General features: G+C 44.9%; 1 protein-coding gene across 8 annotated transcripts in view; it reads right to left on the bottom strand.

Annotated features, from left to right (window-relative positions):
- The window catches only part of ATXN7L1 (ataxin 7 like 1), a 224,426-nt gene that overhangs the window by 67,039 nt on the left and 143,406 nt on the right, over positions 1-13,981 (bottom strand). The window contains exon 1 of one of the 8 annotated variants that reach the window (XM_036892394.2): positions 7,120-7,518. The exons of the other annotated variants lie outside the window; for them this stretch is intronic. The gene's annotated coding sequence lies outside the window, so the exon portion shown is untranslated. Of the gene's footprint in view, positions 1-7,119; positions 7,519-13,981 lie in introns of those variants that run through there. 8 annotated transcript variants of the gene reach the window in all.

Genomic DNA, 13,981 nt, shown 5'->3' with positions numbered 1-13,981 from the left:
AGCACTTTTCCTGCCTCTTCCTGTTCTCTCTCCTCACCTCAGGTGCCTGGGTTATAAGGAGGCGGCCTAGGTTCTCAGCAAACCTAGGCTTAAAATATGATGTACTGTACCTGATGAGCAAGAAGTTTAGGACCTTCATTCTAAGTACAAAAACAGGCAGGCTCAACCCAATTTAAAAATGGGCAAAGGACCTGAACAGACATTTCTCCATATATATATATATATATGTAACCAAAAAGCATATGAAAAGATGATCAACATCATTAGTCACTAGGGAAATGCAAATCAAAACCACAAGAAGGCATGGCATCACTTCATACCCACTAGAATGGCTATATAAATTAAAAAGAAAAAAAAGCCCAAAAAAACAAGTACTGGCAAGGATATGGAGAAACTGCAGTCCTTGGGTACTGTCAGTAGGAATGTAAAATGGTGTGGCCTCTATGGGAACAGTATGGTGGTTCTTCAAAAAATTAAACAGAATTATCATAGGATCCAGCAATTCTACTCTTAGGGTATATACCCCAAAGAGCTGAAAACAGGTACTTAAACAAATTCTTGTATACAAATATTCATAGCAGCACTAGTCACAACTACCAAAAGTAGAAACCCAAATGTCCATCAAGGGACAAATGGATAAACACAAATTGTGGTACATCCATATAATGGAATATTACTCAGCTGTAAAAATGGAGCACTAATACATGCTACAACATGGATGAATCTAGAAAACATCATGCAAATGAAAGATGCTAGATACAAAAGCTCACATATGATTGTATTTATAACAAACGTTTAGAATAGGCAAATCCACAGAAACAGAAAGCAGATTGGTGGTTGCCAGGGTCTGGGGTGGAGGGGTAGGGAGGAGAAGGAAGGGGAAATAATGGGTTAATGTTACTGGTTAACCTGTTAATGGGTACTAGGTTTTATTCTACAGTGATGAAACATTTGGAACTAGATAAAAGTGGTAGCTGTACACCATTGTGAATGTATTAAATACCACTGATCAGTGACTTTTAGATGGTTAATTTTGTTACATGACTTTCACCTCAATTAAAAAAAAACTTGCAGAAAGTAGGAGCCAGGACAAACCATATGGAATAATTAGCATCGGGGTAACTGAGAGTTACCTTCAAAACCCTTCACGGAATCATTTAGAGGAGGAAATCTTGAAGTCAAGGTAATTAAGGCATCAGGTGGAAGACAGCAGACAGACATTCCAAGGAAACAGTTCCCCAAAACTGCCAGTTCCGGTCCAGGAGGCATCCATTTGTTAGTAGACATACACACACACACACACACACACACACACACACACACACACACACACACACACAAATGCACACCAGGCATGCTGCACTAGCTATTTACAGATGGGACACTGAGGAACAGCTCTTCTCATCTTTGATACAGCCCTCATTTCCAATAGAGGGATCACCATTCCAGGATGGAATCATCATTTCCACCAAAGGGACCAATGTCTTAGAACTTCAAGTTGGACAGAATAACAGACTCTCAACAGTCAAGAAGAAAGCCCACAGGTAATCATTTCCTGCTAACCCCTGTTTTTGCCTCCCAGCACCCTAATCAAGTGCCTGCCCAGCCTGGCCTCTCCACTGCCAGCCAGGGCAGAGGGTGCTTTCCCAGTGGGCACCAGATGAACCACACCACGGCTCCAGGACTGTCAGGGAGTCTCCCCTACACTGAGCTGCTTGTAATGCCTGCACATCAATCCCATTTCTGCCCTATGAGGATCACCTTGAACCAGTCTTACTCCCCTTCCATGGACATTTTGCTAAATATTTGTCCCTCAAAATTTTTCTCCAGGCTAATCAGCCCTGGATGTCTTTTTAAGCCATTCCTTGTAAACATCACTTTCACTGTTCTCGTGACCTCTTAGTCCTTTCAGGCTCCCACTGACCTTCATAAACTGCAACTCAGAAGGGAGAACATTACAAATGGGTCCGAACAGCTCCTGTCTGGCTGTTCTGGACATTAATCTCCTATAATTCAGCTAGAGATCCAATCTAGGTTTTTAATTTCTAATAGCTACATCACATCTAAGTCTTATTTCACACATTTTGCTACCAAGCCAAGTATCCACAGGCATCCTTTAAAAATGTTGAATTCAGTCTACGCTCCAGCCTGTTGAGATCTTTCTGAACCCTAACCCATTAAAGTGTCCATTCTCCTTCCCAAATCTATCAACTGAAAACTTGGTAAGCCTGCCACCCATGCCATTCTTCTTCCAAATCCTCACTTACAATGCGGAAGAGGACAGGGCGTAGCACGCAACTTGATACATCCCCTGGCCTGACAGTGTGAACAACAGTCTTGGCCTTTCAGGGCAGGTGTATCACTTGGCCCACATTTCTTCATCTTCCCCTGTGAGGATCTCACTGGTGATTGACAAATGGGGCTAACAATAGCCCTCCTCTCACCAGTGGTTGTAAAGATGAAGTGCAAAGCTCTTACAGCAGTGCACTACACACAGTGAGCAATCAGATGTTGTCTTTACAACTGACATGAAATACAACAATAAAAATAACCCAACCTGGTTTTCCAAATCACAAACTATCTCGTTAATGGCAACCAAATACAGCTGAGAAATTAGGCAGCTGAGATCAACAGAAGGAGCAGTGGTGTCCAGGAGCTGGAGTCTGAATCCTGACTCTCCTTCCAGAATTTCTATGCTCTGGGGTTAACAATACCTGCCCCTCCAGGGCTACAGGGAGGAGTCAATGAGATCAGGCATGTAAAAGTGGTTTAAAAGTTGAGTCAGGCTATGCAAACAGAAAAGAACAGTATTATGATTATTACTGTTAAAAATAACTCAAAGGTACCATTTTCATTGACAGAAACCTGTGTGTTAAGCCAAGGAAGAACCTAGACGCACTCAGGCCGCCAGAAGGCAGCTGGTCTGCTGCAGCTGAATGGTTCATTTCACCACCCTGCAGCAATCACCTTCTCTCTCAGCTCAGACCCAAACCCAGGCTGTTTTATCAAGCCTGCATGGATCCTTCCACCAGCCTGCGTGTCACCTTGTTGAAACCAGACCTGAGTCATCTGCAGCAGAAATCCAGTACATGATGAAGGGCTGGGAGGGCTACTGTGAGCTCCCTTGTGGTTTGACCCCCAACTAATTCTTGGGTTTCTGTCCCGAATGGCAGTTCTTAAGAACATCAGGCTTTTGACTCTGATATTCTCAGGGCAGGTCCCCAGAAACCCTGTTCTTATCTTTGCCTTCTTAGGGAAGAAATGATCTTTACTGAGAAAAGATCTTGGGGAGGAAATTTTTGCAAAGGGCTGTCAGACGACAACCTGCTGGCCCCCGGCATGTTAGGGTCAAAGATGTCCCATAGCAGGGGAAGGAGTGAGAGAAACCAGCACGGCCAACCACATGCCCCAGGACGAGAGCAGCAGCTGAAATGGGAGACAACAACAGGCTAAATTCTCTTCCAGTCCATGTAGGAGTAGTTTCCCAATTTTCAGGGGGAATATACATTGAGGGCAGATTAAAAAAAAAATACGTATATAAAATTGTTGGCAAGACACTGAGCGGATCATGCTAACGACTCTCTATTAACATTTCAAGGAGTTTGTCCAGAAAGGCACTGGAAGACGCTCAGAAAGGAAGGTAGCAATTTCTGTCAAATGATTTGTGGGGCCCACTGGTGTGCATGCTACCCCCATTCATCCTGCCCTGACGAGAGCCTCCCTCAAGACAGGTGGGTGGCTACAGTCACCTGGAAATCATCACAGACACATGAAAGCTAACCCAGACTGTCACAGCTGCTGGGGACTTCTTGTGACTTTTGAATCTATTTTGTCTTTCTCTCATTGTGTTTCCTTTGACTGTCATGCATGCAGAGAGATGGTGCCTGGTTCTGTCACTCATACGCAGGAACGTGTCACACATGAATCTCGGTATCACGGTGGGTATTGTGGTGCTCTGATGCTGCTATCAAAGGGAGCTGAGGCAAGACTGGGCTTAGTCACTTGGTGTTATGGGCTGAATTATGTTCTCCCCAAATTCAGAGGTTGATGTCTCAATCCCCAATACCTCAGAATGTGTCTGTAATTGAGAGTTAAGTTCTTTTCTGAGGTGATTAATGAGGCCAGCGAGGATGGGGCCCTGATCCAATGACTGGCGTCCTTATAAGAGGAAGAGGCACCAGGGCAAGCTTGCAGAGGGGCAGCCCTGCAGAGGGCAGGAAGACAGCCATCTCACACCAAGGGGAGAGCCCTCAAGAGGAACAAGCCCCGCTGGTACCTGAATCTTGAACTTCCAGCCCCCACAACTGTGCGAAAAGTAGTTTCTGTTGCTTAAGCCCTCCAGTCTGTGGTTTTTGTTATGACAGCACTGGTGAATGCATACAACTGGTTTCTCCAAAACCTCTTTGGGTTCACCAGATAAGGGAGAGAAAGTGTAGGATGGAGGGGAGAGGACAAGGGGCTCCCAACACCTAAAATAACTGTAGATTAAATGCACCTTCCTCGTCGACCTGGGGTGTGCCACCTGGATGGCAAATGGTGGCAAGGTCATGGTGGGGACAGACTCCTGACCTTTGAGTGGCAAATCCTGCCTGCCCTGGAAGCCTGTGGCTGCCAAGTCTGCAGGTACACAGGCAGTGGTCTGAAACAGCGGGACTCTAAGCCAGTGCCTGGGAGGAACCAACTCTTCATCAGTTTGCTTTCTTGTTTGGTCTCTTACCCTTGTGGATTCTGACAAATCCATATGTCATTGCTGTTTTTGCAGAAAAAGATAAGACACATTGGGGTGAGTGGGCTAGTGGCAGAGTGTGGCAGCCACGGGCACACCCTGCAGGCTTGACAAGCCCCTCAGACCATCTGGCCAAGGCCGCCTTTCACCAGGGACCCACCCAGTCTCCAAGTTCTGCGGGATGCCTTGGCCCTCCTTCAGACTCCAGGCTACACCAGGGCCTGAGCTTCCCGAGTATGGGGCTGGCAGAAACCTCCTCTGGGGGCCAGGAGAGGAGACAGACTCACCAGCATTCACTGCTGCCCAGGGAACCAGACACAAGGGATCAACGGTCAGTCCAACAACAGATGTGTTGGTGAGAGCTCCCCTGGCTGGAGAGGGTAATCAAAGCGAGGCCAGAGGGAGGGTGTTGGGAAGTCTGGAGGGGCTGGGAGGGGCAACTTGCTCTGGGAGACGCAACTGACAGGCTGGCAAATGGCAGGGCCTTCCTGTTCCCAAGGATTGCAGAGTTGGCGGGTTTGGTCGATTCAAATGCAAACGCCCAGGGGCAGGAAGGCCAGGAAACCTTTCAGTATGCACTGCCATCCCCCTTACACTCCAACTGAAAGGCCTGGAGGTTCCCTTCCAGCCTCCCCGTTCACTCTGGCCAGGAGCCTGCTTCCACAGCAGGGTGGGAGCCCGCTTATCGCTGCTGGATGAAATGCACAGGAACCACGAGCACCTCAAACCTGAGGCTTTCAAAAGGCGGGCCTCAAATCCTATCCCAACCTGACAGACAGGAGGAGGAAAAGGCAAATGCTGTACCGGCTCCATCCACGAGGGCAGTTCTGAATCAAATTAGAACAAAACATCAGCAGTGCAGCCAGATCTCCCAGCTTGGATGAGGCAACCAGGTGGTGAAGGTTGGATGGCTAATGTCCGGGCCTGAGTTCCAGCTCCCCAGCTACACTGTGTACCATGCCCCATCTCATCTCCAGCCTCTTTCTACTAGGACCAAAGCCCACCAGCTCAGTGGGGCTACCGTGAGAAAGCCTGGGGCACATGCTCAACATAAAGGACCATGAAAGACAGCCACACCATTATTCTCTGCAAGGTTAAAGGAGACCAAAAAACAAAACAACAGCAAAACCCACTTTTATACAGACGCAAAGAATGTGGAGGAGAAAAAGAAATCCACTGTTGGCAGGACGAGAGCAGTTATAGCTCCATCAAGCCTTGGCCTAACAGTCACATTTACTACTGTGTAAATTTCCATTTCAACTGTCCACTTTCATTTGCGCGTGCAAGTCAGTGACTACGGGGGTGTGCGGAGGTTTGGACCTGTGTGTAAGGGACCCAAGGTCCTGGATCAGAGCAGACTCCCTACTTAGAAGGCCTTTCAATGTGGCACAAATGACGTTTATCATTTTATCCCTCCTTTTCAGTTTGTTTGGTTTAAAATAGTTAACCTGAGGCACAAGAAAGTGTCTCATCTACAACGTTCTCGGGGCTCCACACTCATGCTGATGAACATGCTACTTACTTACCCACGCACATTTCAGGAGCAGCAGGCACTGAGATGGAGGTGCTCAAGGTACACTGTCAAGGGCTGATTTAATTACAGAGCCATTCATTGGACAAAGCAGAGCAATTTTTAGCCAACTGTTGTAGTAAACATGGTAAACCCTTTCATAGAGCGCTCCTTCTGGCTTAGTGATCTGTAACGTGCCCAGCCAGTTTTCATTCATACACGCACAGGACCCCCAAAGGCCACAACAGGCCAGAAATTCAGATAATGCTTCAGCTGGCATGCCATCTTGCAGTTATTTTTTTTTAATGTTACAAACACCCGAGTATCACTGTCATTCAGATGGGGACAAGCCTTAAAATCCACTAACTTTCCTGGCCGTCCTTTGCCTGCCCCTCCCCCGGGCTCGCCGCCAGTCCTGCCAGCCGGCTTCTGGCAGGCGGGGACGCCAGCTTACCCTGCTCCAGCGGGCTGGACAAAACAACACTGCAAACCCATTTTGGCCGTTTGAAACAATACCCAATCACTGCATCACCCTCCCCAGAGGAAATGGCATCATTACTTTCATTTTACTCCGTTCGTTACCGAGCACGGGAAAACAACACGTCCTAAAACAATTATCGGGTTATCGGATACCGCTGGCTGGAGCGTTTGCTCCGGAATGTTATCAAATGCCCTCGCAGAGAAATGAATTTTCAAGAGCTAAAATAAGTCTCCGTTGTATACGCACTGCCGTTTCTTTAACTGCAGAAGCGGATTTCACTTTCCACAGTTAGAAAAGTCTCAGGCATCCCCGTTTCTTCAAAAAAGTCTATAAATAACCCAGGATAAGCAAATTATGCAAAATAGCCTGCTAGAAGAAGAAATGTAAACTAAAACCACTTACAGAGAGGCTCAGGCTGCCAACTTAATCTGATTCTACGACGACTGTAAACATGCCGTACTTTGGAACCTGAAGCGCTCCACATTAGCCCGGATGCCATCACAAAAAAAAGAAAAAAAAAGCCCCGACAACGAAACAACAACAAAAGCCCGACCCTGAAACAGAGCAACGTGATTCGGTGTTGTGCGCGGTCCAGGACCCGACGGCTGCCCAGCTGCAGTGAGGACCAGCGATCCGAGCTTGCACACGCCAACTGTTTTGACTACAGGCACTTGTTAAACACAGAGTTTCAGGTCCTACCAGTTGGACACCAGAAGTTCACAGAACTGACTCAGTGCCAAGAACAACAAGCAGAGAAAGCGAAACGCCTGCCCCGTGCGCCGTATTTTTGTTAACTTTCTGCAAGCCCCAAAGCAATTGGGTAACAATCGAGATAAAATAGAACTTAAATAACAAAAGCAAAAGATTACCACCTTGAAGGAAATGTAGATGTTGGCAGATAAAGGACAGACGTCAACCTAGTTTATTGGTGGGTTGAGTGGGGGGTTTTCGGAGAGAATCAGTGGGGGTGGGGCAGATGTCACATGACAAACTGTGGTTATTAGCAGAAGGAACTGGGTGCTTCCTTGAAACATCTTTTGCTTAGAGATTGACTTAAGAGATTTTGCAAATGCTGCGGCCTTGGTACACATCTGGGGGTGACTGGGAAGCCTTGGAATTTGAAAGTTGGTAAATCCCACAGGATAAAAAGGGGCGTGCTCAATGTTTTCAAGACACAGAAAAGGGACTTCCAAGTTCCCTGCTCTGAGCAGTGAGGCCACTGAGCCACATAGGAAGCAAATGGAGGGGACAGTGTTCCTGGGTTATTTCTGACCTAGTCCTGAGAAAGGTTTTCCTTTCCCCTTGAAGTGTAGGGTTGCTGGGTGGGGGTGGGGGTCCAGCTTTCTTCTTCATCAGGACTGGAGTCCGTGCTTTCTTACAGGTGACAGTGAATAAAATATTTACATCTGGCAGAATAAACTAAAAAGGAACGCTTAAATTGCTTATTTAGCAAGGTTTTCCATTTCTTTCCCACAACACATCAAGCACTACCTCACTTTAGGACCAAGAAAATAAACCAGATAAATTTGAGAGTTTTCTAAGGAGTTGAGAAAACTGAATTCCGAGAGAACCAGGGTATGGATGTAAGAGTGAGAAATTTCAAATTGATGAGTGGACTCACACCCACACCCTTCTACCTACCTACCTACCTACCTACATCCATCCATCCATCCATCCATCCATCCAATCATCCATCCACCTCTATCATCTATCTATCTATCTATCATCTATCTATCTATCTATCTATCTATCTATCTATCTATCTATCTATCTATCTATCTATCTATCTATCTATCATCTATCTATCTATCTATCTATCTATCTATCTATCTATCTATCTATCTATCTATCTATCTAATCTATCACCTCTGTCATCTGATTTGAAGAATACACTGTTGCCCCTTCCCCACTCCTGAGGCTTAGAGGAAAGTAATGAGAGTAAAACAGGTTGTTTGTAAAAACCAGTGTGACCTTGGGCCAGATTCATGTTTTTCTGGAGAGTAAATGTCATTCCTTTGGTTTTGGGGGTCACCAGTGCAATGGTGGTGCATGTGAACTCACACAGTGGCTGTCCCTTTTCTCCTAAGGAACCAACATTTTATTACAACCTATAAATTGAAATGGCTTCACCAGGAATTGACTTGGAGCCCCCCTTGAGTGAAACACAGCAGGTGCCTGACAGATCAAGAGAGAGGAGCAAAGGCAATTTACATGTCTGAGACAAAGGAAGGAGCAGGGGAGGAAGCAGGCTGAGGGTGGGGGAGAGGGAAAGGGGGGAAGGGACAGAGTGGAGAGAATGTGCTGGTCCGGCAAGGTGAGTCTTCAAGGATCCTTGGCTTCTGTGTGGGCAGCTGACTCCAGAAAGCAGTCCCAGAACTTTCGCAAGCCCTGCCTCTCACCTAGAACTGTAGGTTTGTGTGTCCTTCGTGCACATTGTATTACTGATCTTCAGAAACATCCTGCGAGATGGGGAGGCTGGTATTATTATCCCCATTTAATAACGGAAGAAAACAAGCTCAGAGAAGCCTTCGTCTCAGCTCCACAAACCGGGCCTCTGCTGCTGTGGTGAAAGCATGTTAAAAGTAGTGGGCTCTATTATTTCCGTTTTCACAGACAAGTAAACTGAGCTTTTGGAAAGGCCACAAATCTTGCCCAAGGCTACAGTGCAGATTATAAACAGCACTAGGTCTCCCAACTCCTAATCCAGGCTTTCTTGCTTGTCTCTCTCATGTTTCCAAAACACATAATGATAGAACTAAAAAGGCCAGTTATTTTATTATAAAAGCACTTTACCTCACTTAATTTTCTCAAAACTCCTTGTCTTCATGGTTTTTCTGCAGCAGTTCACAGACTGCCGTGTGTGAGCTTTGGACGTGTGCACTCCAGAGCTACTATTTCAATGGAAAGCAACCACCACCGTCTTGTGTGGCCCCTGCCTTCTTTCATTTGATTATTTAATACACCTGCTAACCTCTGGCTCCTCACCTGATCCTAGTCTAAGAAGCCTGACTGGAAAGTCCCAGCAGGCCTGCCAGGCTGTACATCATGCAGCCTGCCTCTCCAGGGTGTGCTGTCTCGCTTGGAGAAGCATGCGCTTGGTGGACCTCTTCAACACTGTGTTTCAAAGCTATGTTTCTGTTGAGTTCTTTTGCAACAGAAGCCACCAAAAATATTAGACCAAATGAAGGGTCCCACCGTCATGTTCCTTACTTGTGCCAAGTGGACACACCCACAGCTTAATGGGGGTGATATTACTATTACACGATACACATGTGAGCAAGTTCATGGCAGGTTTGGGGCATTTCCTCTGTGGGAACATGGTAGTGAGTTACTGTGGACAGTCACAGAGTTTGTAGGGGTGAATGGAGACATCTGTCAGGAACCCAAGCACTCAAGGCCATGACCAGAGATGCCAAACATGGCATGCAGGAGGGGCAACGGTCAGGAGGTAATGATTAGAAAGTTCTAGAATGTTTTGCCACTGCCTTACAAATCTACCTCTCCCTACTTCTTTCTCCCTGAAAATACAACACAACAAAATGGAACCAAAGACCAGAGAAGCTGAGTGTCCAGGTGGACTTTATGCTGAAAATCACGAAAGCAGCGCATGTCGTGAAGACTCATCAAACCTGTGCACTTCTGCTGGCTGGAGAAGCTCTGTGGTTTGATGAGATGCGCATGTGGCACCTCTGGTTTATTTGAGGCTGCTTTAGTAACCACATGACATTTGCATCCATGCTGCCTGACAAGAATATGGGGACAGGATAAATCAGAATAGCCTCAGCAGGAAAACTTACATGCTTCTAAGATTACAAAGTGAGTAGAATATTTCCATGTAACTTGTGACTCCTCCGAGTATAGTGACCATTTGTTTTTCTTAACCAAAAAGTAGGACACACACTTTGACAAACACTGGAATATTTAAGGGAGACAGGGTAGGCAAAATTTAAAATCACAGCTTCTGGAAATCTGTGAGGCATGGCCACCAAACTTATAATATTAAATCACTAAAAGGGGGCTAATAGAAGGTTATGAAATATTAGCAGAATTTTCTGGTAGTACCAGTGTGTTTCACAAAGGTGGACCAGACAAATACTGCTTTGCTGATGGATATAGTGGTTTTGGGAAGGCTGGTGAGCACAGCACAGCTACTCCTTGGAGGACAATAGGGTGCAAAGGGAGCTGCATCAGAGCACACATACAGAGGAGGGAGCTCACTGAAGGTGAGGTCTTCAAAACATGGCCTGGATATGTGGAAAGCTGGTCAAAAGGGATGGAGGCCTGAGCTGTCAGGATACAGAAAGGCCAGGTAAGCAAGTCCAGCAGCTGTGGCTGTAGGCTTGGCTTTACTCTATGGCTTGTTCCTACCTACCTTGCCCAGCACACTTCCAGGTCAGGGCCTGCGGATTAGCTAAACATTCTTCACTTTTGCCCTTGTTACATGGATTCACAGGGTCTGAGCCACCTTCCTGATATTACCTGGAACTGGCTTTCGGGTTAATCTTTTGTGATGTGGACTGATGACCAAAGACATAGGGCCAGTGTGGCACATATGGGGGCCACACACCCTAGAATTTTCTGGAAAGTATTCATTTCAACCAGCCTTAGACAATTCTGCACCACAATTTGTAAAATGACTTCAAATGTGGGTTGACTGGAATCTGGACTGTAAGTTCCTTGGGGCCAGTTCTGAGTCTGATTTATCTTAGCAGGCCAATGCCTAGCCAGAGAACAGAATCCTTGCTGTGTGTTTTTTATACATGTTTTGAATGAACAAATGAAGTTTCTTTTATTGTGCACCACAAAGACATATGTCTGCATTATTAGGTATACCTGGAAAGTGAATATATTTATGTTAAATATGTATCAAATTTGATGTCCTCATTAATTTCATTTCAATTAATCAATTTCTTTGAAGTACAATATTTTATTTTATATTTTCAGGATTCTTTTTTTGATTCCATCAAATGTGGTATTTTTAAAAGTTATGTTTGGGATTCAAATTAGGGAGAAGGTAGAGAGGCTTTCCCACTTAAAATTTAAAATACTAAATCTTCAAAAAAAAGTGTAGGTACTTTGTAACAAGAATTTCCAAAAGATTTCATCCCACTGTCCGTTGTCCTCTTAAATGATATATTTTGAACATTATTTGATCCTTTTTTGGATAACTTGAGGTCACTGTTAAGGGCATTCATTTCTATACTTCGCTGTAAACTGGTGACAACTTCAGGGTCTATAACTGTAGCTTACAAACTTTTTGACCCTGATCCACCTTAAGAAATGAATTTAACATTGCAACCTAGTATGCACATACAGATATGAGGAAAAAATTTCAAAGGATAGTCTTTATCTTTACTAAGTAAAAAATACTCTGATATTTTCTCTCTTATTCCATTGTTTAAAATGTTGGTCAGGACTCACTATACCAATTGTCCCACTACCATAGGTGGCACCGGCCGTTGGCAAACACAGAAAGTTCAGGACTATTGGCCCTTGCACAAAAAGGGCCTCTGCTTCCCCACTCTCTGCCTTTTACTTTTATTTTTCTGAAGGCTGGTGCTACTTCTTTTTATTGTGAGGGCCTGCCTCCACAGTCCTTACCAGAGTGCTAATTTGCCGAACTTGGAAATCAGACCATCAACTTTGCTAGTGTTACATATAAACTAAGTGTAAGCTGTTTCTCAGTGTAAGTCAGAGGGGTGCCCCATGGATGCCCTCTTCAAGCGCAGAGCTCCTGGCTCAGTTCCCAAGGAGCTTCCCTGGGTGGCAGAGTTCAAAGACACTGAGGTGTTACTGGACACACCACATGTAAAGACCCACATGTGCATGTGAGTTTTAATTTTTTTGGGAGAAGTATCCTGATGATTGAGCCTCAGGCTGGAAGGGCTATTAAATGACAGGCTCCGGGCAGCAATGTTACTTCACAAATGACCAGACTGGGGCTCCAGTGTATGAGGAGGTTTTTTCTAAAGGAACTGAGCCTGCTTTAGGCAGTTTGCAAAAAGGCAGGAGCCCAGCTCTCTACTAGGAGCTGCACTTTGCCCTGTAATGATTGATAGCTCCTCCCTCTTAGCCTGCAGGGCAACTGTCAGGAGTCTTTCTCCTAAAGGCAAAGAAGACCAAGTAATAAATACATGAAACTTCTCCTAGTGGAATTCTGAAAAGTGTATCAAGTTTGTGTTTATGTGCATGTGTGTGCATCTTGGGGGTGGGTAGAGAACTTACATGTCTTTGGTGGGTAGAGAACTTACATAGATTTAAAAAAATTACAGCAAAAGTGGTAGCTGTTGTGTTCCAACACAAACCTAAATAACAAGCATTCAGGCCCTGAGTATGTAAGCTATGGGCACATATATTCAATGGAACGCTGGGAAGTTATAAAAATGGTGGTGTAGATCTATAGTCATTGAGATGTGTCCACAACAATTTTAGATGAATAAAAAGGCAAATTTCAAAGCAATGTCTATGATAGGATTTCACCTTTATTAAAAAAAAATATATGTAGATACACATGTACAACACAGACAAACACATACACATAGAAAAAAGATTGGAAAGTTTTACACTGAAATATTTACTTATATTTTCTGAAATTTTGGCAGTTTTTACAGTGCACTACTTCTATGACAAAGAAAAAGAGCAATTTTCATGTTGAAAAAGTAAAATTCTACATTATTATGTAAAACAGTCCTTCTGTTTGGGGCACTCACCCCATCCCCATCTCATTTGTGACCGTTACCATGGGAACATTTGCTTGCTCTATACATCAACAAGGGGCACACTCACACTAGTTTTGATGTCCTCTCAAACTTTTAAAAGAGTTCTCATATAAAGAAGGGAAAATTGAATCTTAGTGCATTTTAAGGTAGAGGAAGGGCTCGTGGTTTTACTTTTAAGGGTCATGTTCTCTTCTTGAGGGAATAAAGGATAAATGTAAATCCCCAAGCAGATGGCTCTGTTAGTTACTTCCCCGGCAGAAGCAGGCTCCAGGTCTCTGTTCTTTGTCACAAGAGCTGACATGATCTATATTCTCTCCCAAGCCAGAGTCAGTTCAATGTATAAACCAATGTTGGGTTTAATGCCAGGAATAATCCCTAATTCTTGTCAGTGCCGCTCTCTCTACAGTTTATTCACATCCATGGGATAACTGGCATCTCACACAAAAAAACAGTAGGGCGGGAGGGCAAGCCAGTGTATTATTCTTGGTTTGCAAATGAGGAAACAAAGATTTATCAGGGTGAGGCAATTTGTCCAAGGCCATCCC

This window comes from Manis pentadactyla, chromosome 7 (assembly GCF_030020395.1).
Source record: "Manis pentadactyla isolate mManPen7 chromosome 7, mManPen7.hap1, whole genome shotgun sequence".
NCBI classification, from domain to species: Eukaryota; Metazoa; Chordata; class Mammalia; order Pholidota; family Manidae; genus Manis; species Manis pentadactyla.
Note: the sequence above shows the minus strand (reverse complement) of the source record. Positions and strands in the feature narration are given on the sequence as shown.